The 12,231-nt window shown below is 43.3% G+C and overlaps 1 pseudogene; it reads left to right on the top strand.

Annotated features, from left to right (window-relative positions):
- Positions 1–6,748: 6,748 nt before the first annotated feature.
- LOC115859504 (hepatoma-derived growth factor-related protein 3 pseudogene) lies at positions 6,749–7,375 on the top strand (annotated as a pseudogene).
- Positions 7,376–12,231: the final 4,856 nt, after the last annotated feature.

The following is a 12,231-nucleotide window of genomic DNA, read 5'->3' as shown; positions in this document are numbered from 1 at the left end:
TTATACTACTTAATTAATCATCCTGAGGAAAACTCTTCTCACTTTGAACAAAAGACTGAGAATTTAAGCAGTGGAGACAGCAAGTGTAAACAACTCTTTCGAGGAGTTCCTTTTTTGCTATAAGAAGCAAAGAAATGGAGGGCAACTGGAGGCAGAGGTGAGGGCAGGAAGGTGCTATTGAGAGTTAACAGGAATAATCCAGTGACTTGGGAAAATTGATGATCCAGGAGAGAAAGGGGTAACTGCTGGATCAAAATCTTTGAGTAGGCAAGATAAAATGTGATTCAGCGCTGAAATTGAACATTTCACCCACTGTTATAGGAGGGAAGCCAGAGTTCGTGTGTGTTGATGTAGGTAGACTGGTGAAGATGAGTGGTTTGTGGCAGCCATGAGGATGCTCCTTGCAGGCCTCCTACTGCAGGAGTGTAATTGACCCAGGGCATCAGCTGCTGCCCCCTGAAATCCACCACCACATTTGCACCAAGGCCACACCTCCAACCCACCCTCAAGTCACTCCCTCTCCAGTGACTGAGTGTGGTGGGGATACTTAAGCAGCCTGGATCCTAGGTAAACACAAGACTCCTGCCAGCCTGCCTCAAGGACTCCTGAAGGCTTTACCAAACCTCCTTCATATTGCATGGCAGTTGAGGGCACCTCCACCTGATCTCTCTCTCTCTCTTTGACTCCGCCTACCTTCCACAATGTCCTATTTCCTTTCAGACAAGCATTTACCTAATAAAACTATTGCACACTTAATCCAATGTTGGTGACTGTTCCCAGAGGACCTGGAGTAACACCAGGGGTAATGTGAGTGGTCTGAGAAAACAGGAAGTGGGAGAGGATGTAAGACTGGCTCAGCCAGTACCCAGCAGGCAAAGAGGGCACCATCCTGAAGGGCATGCAAGGCACCAACCGTTCCTGGCTCAAGGTGGTAGTTTATTTGCTAAAGATTTTATTGGCAGTGACCTGGGGAAATGTCCTGATGGAGGGGAGTGTTATGCAGGTACAATGGAGCAAACATTTGAAAACCATGCGGCTAACGAAGACAGTGAAGGTTGCTGGTTACTGCTAAGTGTATATACATATACACACATATAAATGAAACATATGTAATATATATAATTGACATACAACATTGTGTAAGTTTAAGGTATACATGAATTGATTTGATACATTTATCTGTTACAATATGATTACCACCATGGTGTTAGGTAACACTTCTATCATGTCACATAATTGTCATTTCTTTTTTTTTTTTTTTGCGGTACGCGGGCCTCTCACTGTTGCGGCATCTCCCGTTGTGGAGCACAGGCTCCGGACATGCAGGCTCAGTGGCCATGGCTCACGGGCCCAGCCGCTCCGCGGCACGTGGGATCTTCCCGGACCGGGGCACGAACCCGTGTCCCCTGCATCAGCAGGCGGACTCTCAACCACTGCACCACCAGGGAAGCCCCTGTCATTTCTTTTTTGTGCTGGGAACAATTAAGATCTATTCTCTTAGCAACTTTGAAGTTTATAATACAGAATTGTTGACTAAAATCACTATGCTGTGCATTAGCTCTTCAAGATTTATTCACCTACTAGTTGCAAGTTTGTAGCCTTCAACATCTCCCTAATTCTCCCACACACACCCCACACCCCCAGCATCTAGTAGCCACCATTCTACTCTGTTTTTAGGAGTTAGGCTTTCTTTTTTTTTTTTAACTCTTTTTTAGATTCCATATATAAGTGATATCATACAGTATTTGTCTGGTTTATTTCACGTAGCATAATACCCTCAAGTTTTATCCATGTCGTCTCAAATGTCTGAATTTCCTTGTTTCTCGTGGGTGAATAATATTCATATCTACGTCTCTCTATATATATACATATAGATATCTCACATCTTTTTTATCCATTCATCTGTTGACAGACACTTAGGTTGTTTCCATATCTTGGCTATTGTGAATAATCATAATCTGCAATAAACATGAGAGTGCATGTATCTCTTCGAAATCCCGTTTTCATTTCCTTTGAATATATACTCAGAAATAGAATTGCTGGATCATATGGCAGCTCTATTTTTAATTTTTTGAGGAAACTCCATACTGTTTTCCATAGCAGCTGAACCAATTTAAATTCCTGCCAACAGAGTACAAGGGTTCCCTTACTTCCACATCCTCACCAACACTTGTTATCCCTTGACAATCTGCAGAAGGTTAGTGAAAAAAAGAACCACAGCAGTTAAAGATTGAGTGTGGGAACCAGAGTGCCTCAGTGGTAGCGTATAAAGAGATCAGCATCACCAGTAAGGGAAGGGTAGACACAATTTAACAGTAGGCTGAAGACCGGGGAATCACAGGGCTCTACGGATGTTTGTTTCGAGGCAGGTCTGTTATGCAAAGGTGGAGGCGCTGGTAGGGAAAACATGGAATTGTAAAAACTGGGACAGAGTCATCTGGATGGATGCCCCTGAATACATTGTCTCTCCACACCCACTCCACCCCACATCCACCCTCTGGGCATGCAGACATGGCCTGTCTACCTCTAGAAAGAGCTACCACTTCTGCTGGGCTGGAAGGTTCTGCAGAAGCTTCTCCCCCACAAGACAACAGGTCCCCCGCCACCTCCTCTGATGGGTTAAATCCCAGCATAATCCAGCTGGTGCTGGGCCTGATAAGGGAAGGAAGATGTACAAAAATGAACCTGCATGTACTGGCAGGAACCAGGGGAGTATGCCTGGGATTGGATTCTGAGGCCTCTTTGAAACTGGATAAGCAAGAATTTGTTGAGTTTGAGCCATTTTCTCAGGTATGGGATTTAACTAATGCCCTAGCAAAGACCCAGTGAGTCTTAGAAGCCTAGAAAAAATGCTGGCCAACTCTCTGCAAAGTAAAAAAAAAAAAAAAACACCTGGTGTCCTGGCCGTTGGTAGAGGAAGGAATGAAAAGGCTCAGGGAGGCGGAGGGGCTGGAATGGAGGCATTATACAAGCCCAGAGGACCCAGCAGAGGATTATGTCCCATGAAAGGGTGCAGACGGCACACTAATCACCAAGGGCATTTTGATGAGAACACCACCAGCATCACTAAGACGTCCAGTGGTGTCTCTCCTCTGCAGCTAGGGATGACGACAGGTGAGGTGGCCACAGGGCTCATTGGGTGGATGAGGCCCTGCAGTAAGAGAGGCTTGGTAGTGGCACTTTACTTCCTGAAGCCAGGAGGCCACAGTTACCATAATGACAGGAAAGGTGCAGCTATGGGGGCTTGACCTACAGGGAGTTGTGAAGATAGAACATAGTGGTGTTAGTGGCAAAATTATCAAGCAGTCAACAAGGCTGTTGGATGATAACATCTAAGAAAAAAAAGAATGGAGGAGGAGGTTGAGGGCAGTTGTCCCTATAAAAATTCACAATCCTTTGCTCTAGTCCCCAGACCTGAGTAGATTTTCAGATCCAGAATCTGTTACCTGAAGAGGTGGCCAGGTCCCTAGGAAGAAGGACCCTGCAACAGTGTGACAAGTCTATACCGTGACAATTCCCCCTCAGACCTATGGTCATTTACTCAGGTGACTACACTGAGGAACGGGGAATAATCAGATGTTTTGAGGACTATTTGATGCAGGTCTGAGTTAACATTGATACCTAGAGACCCAAAGTGTCATCAAGCCCCCCCTTTAGAGTAGGGACCTATGAGGGCCAAAGTGGCTTTGGCCATGTGGGGGGTCTTTACCTCAGTCCCCGAGTGCATAATTGAAATTGATATACTTGGCAGTTGGAATGAAGCCCACACGGAGCCCCCAGTTTGTGGAGTAGGATCAATAATAGTGGGGAAAGGACAAATGAAACCTCTGAAACTGTCCCCACACACACCCCTGAGAAAGTTAGAAAATCATTATCATTTTCCAAGGAATAGCACAGATTAGTGCCACAATTAAGGACCTAAAAGATGCAGGGTTGGTGGTCTCTGTCAGATCTTCATTTAATAACCAGTCTGGCCCATGCAGAAAATGGATGAATCCTAGAGAATGACAGTAGAATACTGCAGATTTAATCAAGTAGTAGTGCCAATTGCATCCAGTATGCCAGGGGTGGAATCAGTGCTAGGGCCGGTTAATCAGGGCTCAGGTACATGGTATGCAACTACTGACTTGGAAAATGCATCCTTTTCCATCCCACAAGAAAAGAATATCAGAAACAGTTCACATTCACATGGACAACAATATTAAATTATCTGCCCATCCTATGAAATTCCCAAGGGTATATCCTCATACAGATAACCGAAATAGCAAACCAACCTCATTTCTGGTCCAATCACAGTGCCTGGGAAGCAATGCTGTTGTGGGCCCCAGGTCACATTGTACCAGTTAAGAATGAAACAGCTGTTCCAGATCAAGATGGCAGAGTAGGAAGATCCTGAGCTCACCTCCTCCCTACACACCAAAACTGCCACTAGATATAGAACACTTATCTCTGAGAATGACCTGAAGACTAAACAGACTTTCTACAGATGAAGAATATAAAGAGAAGGCCATATCAAGACAAGCAGGAGGGGTAGAGAGGTCTAGTCAAAACCCACAACCCCACACCCACAAGAGGGAGGGATATCACAACTGCGGAGGTCCCCCTGAGGAACAATAGGTCCCAGCCCAGGGGACCTGCATCAGGAAGATGAGCCCCCATAATGTCTGGCTTTGAAAAGCAGTGGGGTTTACATCTGGGAGACCTGGAGGGCTGTGGGAAACTGAGGCTCCACTACTGAAGGGTTCGCTCTCAAACTTGTTGGCTCCAAGTCCCAGCCTAGAGGCAGCAGCTTGAAAAGCACCTGGGTCATACAAGAAGAAGATTCATTGACTAATTTTAGGATGTGTGCCAGAGGGGCAGGGATCTGGTAGAACTTTCTTTTTTTTTTTTTAATTCTTCCATTTAGCTGACAGGCACCATTTCTGTCACTCTCAGTCAACCTAGCTAACACCATGTGCCCCACCCCTGAGGACCCGCCCCAGCCAGCCCCTCCAGAGCAGCTCCTGCCCCACTCCACCCAGCATGCAATTTCAGCCTACACCAGCACCCCTCCAAAGTGGCTCCCAGTCGCGGGAGCCAGCCCTGCCCACCACTGTGCCCGAAGCAATCACAGCCCAACCACAACATGTGGATGCGTGCAGCCCACACAGGGGATGTCTCTGGAGCACCTGGCTCTGGTGACCACAGGTGTGGCACTGGCCACATAGGCCTTCTACATAAGGCCATCTTTCAAGACTGCTCCCAGGCTTGAAACTGGGACATAACTGATATACCCAATACATAGAAACAAACACAGAATGAGACAAAGAAATATCTTCCAGATGAAAGAACAAGACAAAAACCTCCAAAAAGAACTAAACAAAAAAGAGATAAGCAATTTACCAGATAAAGAGTTTAAAGTAATAGTTATAAAGATGCTCACTGAACTTGGGAGAAGAATGGATGAATTCAGTGAGAACTTCAACATAGATAGAAAATATAAAAAAGAACAAATCAGAACTGAAGAAAAAATAACTGAAATAAAAAATACACTAGAAGGAATCAGTAGCAGATTAGAGGATGCAGAAGAACAGATCAGCAGTCTGGAAGACAGCCTAGTGGAAATTACCCAACTGAAACAGCAAAAAGAAAAAGAAACCAAAAAACTGAGAATAGTTTAAGAGACTTCTGGCACAACATCAAGTGTGCTAACATTCATATTATAGAGAACACAGGAGAAGAGAGAGTAAGGGACAGAAAACCTAGTTGAAGAAATAATAGCTGAAAATTTCCCTAAACGGGTGAAGGAATCAGACATCCAAGTCCAGGAAGAACAGAGAGTCCCAAACAAAATGAACCAAAGAGGCCACCCCCAGACACATTATAATTAAGATGTCAAAAGTTAAAGAGAGAATCTTAAAAGCAGCAAGAGAAAAACAACTAGTTACATACAAGGGAAACACCAGAAGACTATCAGTTGATTTTTCAGCAGTAACTTTGCAGTTTAGAAGGGAGTAGCACAATGTATTAAAAATGCTGAAAGGAAAAAACGTATAATCTATAAGCATACTCTATCCTCAAGGTTATCATTCAGAATTGAAGGAGAGATAAAGAGTTTTCCAGAAAAGTAAAAGCTAAAGGCGTTCATCACCACTAAACTGGCCTTACAAGAAATGTTAACGGGACTTCTTTAAATGGCAAAGAAAAGGCCATAACTAGAAGTAGGAAAACAAACTTATGGTTACCAAAGGGGAGAGGGAGGGAGGGACAAATTAGTAGTATGGGATTAACAGATACTACTGTATACGTAAAATATCAATAGGTAAGCAACAAGGATTTACTATATAGCACAGGGAATTATATTCAATATCATGTAATAACTGTAACGGAATATAATCTAGCAAAAACTATAACTGAGTCACTTTGCTGTACACCTGAACTAACACAATATTGTAAATCAACTATAGTTTAGCTCTGGGGGAAAGAGGGCGGCGGCGGCGGCGGCGGCGACGACGAGAGCCGAGCGGCCGGGGACTCCCCTCCCCCGCTGCAGGGTGGTGAGGCGCGGGGCCTGCTGCGACCCCCGCCCACCCCTCGCCCCAGCCGCCGCCTCGCCGTTTCCCCTGGTCCGAGCGGCCCCTAGTCCTCCCGCCCACCCGCCCACCCGCCCGGCCGGCAAGGAGCGCGGCGCAGTCCGTTGGCCCGCGGGGGGCCGGCCTCCCGGCGTCTTCGCGGCGCCCAAGGACGACCAGGAAGCGGAGCGGCCGAGATGGCGCGTCCGCGGCCCCGCGAGTACAAGGCGGGCGACCAGGTCTTCACCAAGGTTATAGGGCTACCAGCAGTGGCCGGCGCGGACTGAGGAGCTCCCGGAGGGAGCTGTGACGCCTCCAGCAAATAAGTATCCTATCTACTTTTTTGGCAAAGTATTTGCCAAAAATATTTGAAACTGCATTTCTAGGTCCCAAAGACCTTTTCCCTTATAAGGAATACAAAGACAAGTTTGGGAAGTCAAACAAACGGAAAGGATTTAATGAAGGATTGTGGGAGATAGAAAATAACCCAGGCGTAAAGTTTACTGGGTACCAGGCCATTCAGCAACAGAGCTCTTCAGAAACTGAGGGAGAAGGCGGGAATACTGCAGAGGCAAGCAGTGAGGAAGAACGTGAGAGAATGGAAGAAAATGGAAAAGGCAAAAGAAAGAATGAAAAAGCAGGCTCGAAACGGAAGTCATAAACTTAAAAGAAATCCTCTAAACAGTACCGGAAATCTCCAAGAGATGAAGATGACAAGGACTGCAAAGAAGAAGAAAATAAAAGCAGCTCTGAGGGTGGAGATGCCGGCAATGACACAAGAAACACAACTTCAGACTTGCAAGAAAACCAGTGAAGGGACCTAACTACCGTATTGAATGCTGCATATTAAGAAAACCACACGAAGGTTATACGTTTTGTTGTCTAATATTCTTGGATTTGATATGAACCAACACATAGTCCTTGTTGTCACTGACAGAACCCCAGTTTGTATGTACATTATTCACATTCCTCTCTGCTGTGTTTGGGGGAAAAAAGACATTTTAGCCTTTTTTAAGGTTATTGATTTAATTTCATGTTATTTGGTTGCCCTTAACCACTAAGGATTATCCAGCTTTTTGCACAAGTTTATACAAGTCTAGGATCCTTTATCAAGGCAGTTAATGTTCATCACTCTCCTGCATTTACTCCACCATCACCAAACACTCAGTTAAATATGTTAGCATTTTTTAAAATGACCACTCAACATAATGCTTAAGGGATTTCCTCTCTGTGACAGAACCCGGGAACCAATTCCTAGATACATAATGTTGGCATATTGAAGATGAGCTTAAAATTGTTCTTTAGTTTTGAGGCCATGTGTAAAGTTTAATCATATTGTAAAGTATCTATTCCGTATTAGAAACAGCTAGTTGACAGCTTATACTTCTCAAAACTCATGTTGTTAATGTACACAAACTCAGTTTCGGTATGTGAAGTTAGTGAGTCTTTTGTGTTACTCCAAAACGAAGGCAATGATTTATTTTTTCCCAGTCTCAATACAATTTGAGCTAATGACTCAAGCTGGATACTTTACATTTTAAAGCTGGAATCAGCAGTAGCCCTATGGGAAGGAAGACAAAGCATTGCCTTTTAAATACAGACTTTTAAAATGATCTGTTGTTTTCTTTTGGAACTAGAATTAGAATAGCTAATATTCACAAACCATTATTATCTGTACCTTATTGTTGCAAATGTGATAATAGAAAAGTTTGTTTATTTTTATGCCAGCTCGTATTGTGAGAACACATTTAGTCAGTTTGGGTTTTATCAATCCTGTTATGCTTGTCCTTGGAACATCTTTCACGTATTCAAGGTTTGTAGTTGAAAACTTTACTGTAAAAAAAATCAAAACCAAAAAAAGTATTGTTTTTACAGAATAAATTTATTGGAATGTGTACTGGGAGTAAGATTTGAGGTTGTAAACAACTAAGTTAGTGTAATTTGGCTTCATATATGTAATGTGACGTATTAATGTAATTCATATCTTAAAGCAAAAATTGTTAACAGCAAGTTGACAATAGAAAAAATATATATACTTTAGTTTTTTAAAAGTTAGAGAAACAAACATCCAACAGGAAGAAAACCCAACTTTTTTTAACAGAGACAAAACTAAAAAAATAAAAATAAAATAAATAGCGTAGCATTATTGTTTCTATTTATTTAGATTTTAAAGTTTATTTCATCTTTTGTATTCTAAATGTATGTACACCTCTTTGTAAGAAGGATTCAAAGTGGCTTTGTTTTTTCTAATGAAATAGAGAATGAAAACTAAAATATATATACAAATCTTGGCATTTGTGAAACATGGATGGACCTGGAAGGTATTATGCTTAGTGAAATAAGTCAGACAGAGAAAGACAAATACTGTTTGTTTTCACTAACATGTGAAAACAAACAAATGAACAAATAAAACAAAAAACAGATTCATAGGGACAGGGAATAAATGGGTGGTTGTCAAAGGGGAGGGGGTTGGGGGAAGGACAAAATAGATGAAGGAGATTAAGAGGTACAAACTTCCAGCTATAAAATAAATGAGTTACAGGGGTGTAATGTACAACATAGGGAATATAGCCAATAATATTGGAATCATTTTTTATGGTGAGAGATGGTAACTAGACTTATTGTGGTGATCATTTTGTAATTTATAAAAATATCGAATCACTGTGTTGTACACCTGAAACTAATATAATATTGTCAGTTATACTTCAAGTAATTGAAAAAACACGCTTGGACTCAGTTCATCTCTACAACACAGTTCAGGCAGCAAGAAGCTTTAAAATGTATTTTCCTTTATTATGCTTCAAATCCTTCAGGTGGCCTAAGAAATTGTTTGTGGTAGGTTGTAATGAGGCTACTATCTCTCAGTTTCAAATCTAACTTTCTAGTTTCAAATCTGCCTTTCCTTGCTGAGGCCAGGACTCTGCAAACCACATTTCTGCTCCAGACCTAGCTCCCTGGTAGCTTTCTCTAGTACCAGGTACTGGAGGAAGAAAAGTACTTCCTGTTTCCCACCTTTCCTGTCAGCGTGAGCTTAGTCATGCTTCTTCATCCCAGCAGTGGCAGCAGATTTCAGGAGCAGTGGTTGATTTCCAGCTTGAAGTTTTTAAAACTTTCCAGGACCCATGTCACCGTGCCACTCAGAGGCACCAGCAGCACCAGCCTGCCAAACTTCCCCCTTCAGAGCTCTGGATTCCACCTCCACGGGACTCTCCTCCAAGCTTTAAAACTGTTTAAATCCCAGCCTCTTTGTGCTTCCAGGCCTAGGGGTGATAGCTGCTTCTGGTGCTTCCCACCTCTCTGATACCTTAGTGTTCCTTTTTTTTGTCTTTTTCAGCCTCCAGTACCCCATTTACAACTATTTAATTACATTTTCTTTGTTAATATTACTGTCTCCTGACAACCACCCCAAATAAGTCTCCTATTATGCTCTACTACTGCTTGTGCCCTTCGGTTTAAATTAAAAATTAATGAATACATACTTTTTTTCTGTCTTCCACTGGTTAGTAAGCTTCATGAGGACTTTAATACTTGCACAGTGAATGAATGAATGAATGATAGATAATTTCAGTTACTGGCGGATCAGTACCTAAATTACATGAGCAACACAACTCGATTCATCATCAGTGAATTCAATTTTTTTTTTTTTTTTTCCGTACGCGGTCCTCTCACTGTTGTGGCCGCTCCCGTTGCGGAGCACAGGCTCCGGACGTGCAGGCTCAGCGGCCATGGTTCACGGGCCCAGCCGCTCCGCGGCATGTGGGATCTTCCCGGACCGGGGCACGAACCCGTGTCCTCTGCGTCGGCAGGCGGACTTTCAACCACTGCGCCACCAGGGAAGCCCTGAATTCAATTTTGTAACTGGTTAATTTGAAGTGACCTTGGGACATCCTGTATGGTGGGCAGGCTAATAGCTCCCCAAAGATGTCCACATTCCAGTTCCCCAGACCATGCAAATATATTACTCTACATAGGATAAAAAGACTTTGCCGATGTGATTAGGTTAAGGATCTTGAGATGACATTATCCTTGATTATCCAGGTGGGCCTAAAGTAACCACAAGGGTCCTTGTAAGTGAAAGGAGGAGGCAGGAGAGTCAGAGAAGATATGATGGAAACAGGTCAGGGTGATGTGGCCATGAGTCAAGGAATGAGAGCAACCTCTAGGAGATGAATAAGAAAGGCAAGGAAGCAGATTCTCCCCTGGAGCCTCCAGAAAGAACATAGTCCTTGATTTTAGTCCAGGGAGACTCATTTTGGACTTCTGGTCTCTAGAACTGTAAGGTAATAAACATGTGTAGTGTTGTTTCAAACCGCTAAGTTTGGGGTCATTTGTTACAGCAGAAATAGGAAACTAATACACCTGGTGGAGACGTCTAATAGCTGCAGGTTATACGGGCCTAGTGCTCAAGAGAGAGACAGGGATTGGAGATGGGGGCCTCAGATTTTTCAGCTTACAGGTGATCCTTACAGCTGACAGAGTAGCTGAGATCACAAAGAGCAAAGGGAGTGTTTAGAGTAAGAGGTGAAATGAACCAGTAGCTTGAGCCCTCAGTAGGAGGTGTTATGACGTGTTAATGGAGAGTGCCTGCCTTTCCCCACACCTGTAGTTTGTTCAGTTGGGTTAGGAGGAAAGGAAGGCCACGGGGGCGGGGGGAGGGAAGCAAAGCAGCTGGGTACACCAAAAATGAATTTTAGAACTTTGTCCACAACCTGAGGATAAGTCAAAGAACAATCATGCACGCAGCATTTACTGTCACTCAACACTGCCTGGCAATTCAACCCTATTTCCCTGGTATATTTGTCTTCTCTATTTTACACCTTCTCCTCTGTCTTCAAATTCCCTACACCTCACCCCTCCCCAACTTTCCAGTGATCTTGCCTCTTACTCATTGAGAAGATCAAAACAAATCAGAGAAGAACTGCCCTCATTTGTCTTCTACACTTTCCATACCATCACTATGCACTTGCATCTACCTTATATGCTGTCACTACAGATAAAGCATCCCTCCTACTAAAGGCCAAACCCTCACTTATGCACTGGATCTCTTCCCCTTCTTACCTTGCCCATGGAAATCCCCTCTCTCTCCTACATCATCAATTTCTCTTTTTACATACAAGTATACTTTAGTATCTCTCGTCTTTAAAATGTCCTCCATTGACCACACAGCCTTATTCCACTATTGCCCCAAGTTGCCTACAGTCTCCATTTCTTCACTTTACACTCACCCCTCAAACCATTCCAAATGTTCTCTGGATCCCACTCCTCCCCTGACACTGCTCATGTCAATGCTACCAGTGACCTCCATACTGCTGAATCTAATACTTAACAGCTTCTGTGCTACCATGTACTCCTCCTGCCTCTGTGATTCCTCTTCCTCCTCTACATGATGGGGGCTAGATCTTTGTCTTTGACCCCTTTACCTTTTCTAAGCTACATATTTTCCTGTCATCCAGTAAGTCCTAAGGCTTTAGAGTCCATTTATCATGGCCATGTCTCCACTTTTTCCAAATGCCTACTTGACATCATGGATGTCTCAATGGTATCTGCAACTTAACAAGACCAAACCAAAACTCTTGATTTCCCTCTTCCCAACCTGTTCTTCACAATTTTCACATCTTATGAATGGCACCACCATCCACACAATTTCTGAAGTCAAAAATCTAGAAATTAGCCTTGAGTG

Source organism: Globicephala melas, chromosome 1 (genome assembly GCF_963455315.2).
Source record: "Globicephala melas chromosome 1, mGloMel1.2, whole genome shotgun sequence".
Lineage (NCBI taxonomy): Eukaryota > Metazoa > Chordata > Mammalia > Artiodactyla > Delphinidae > Globicephala > Globicephala melas.
Note: the sequence above shows the minus strand (reverse complement) of the source record. Positions and strands in the feature narration are given on the sequence as shown.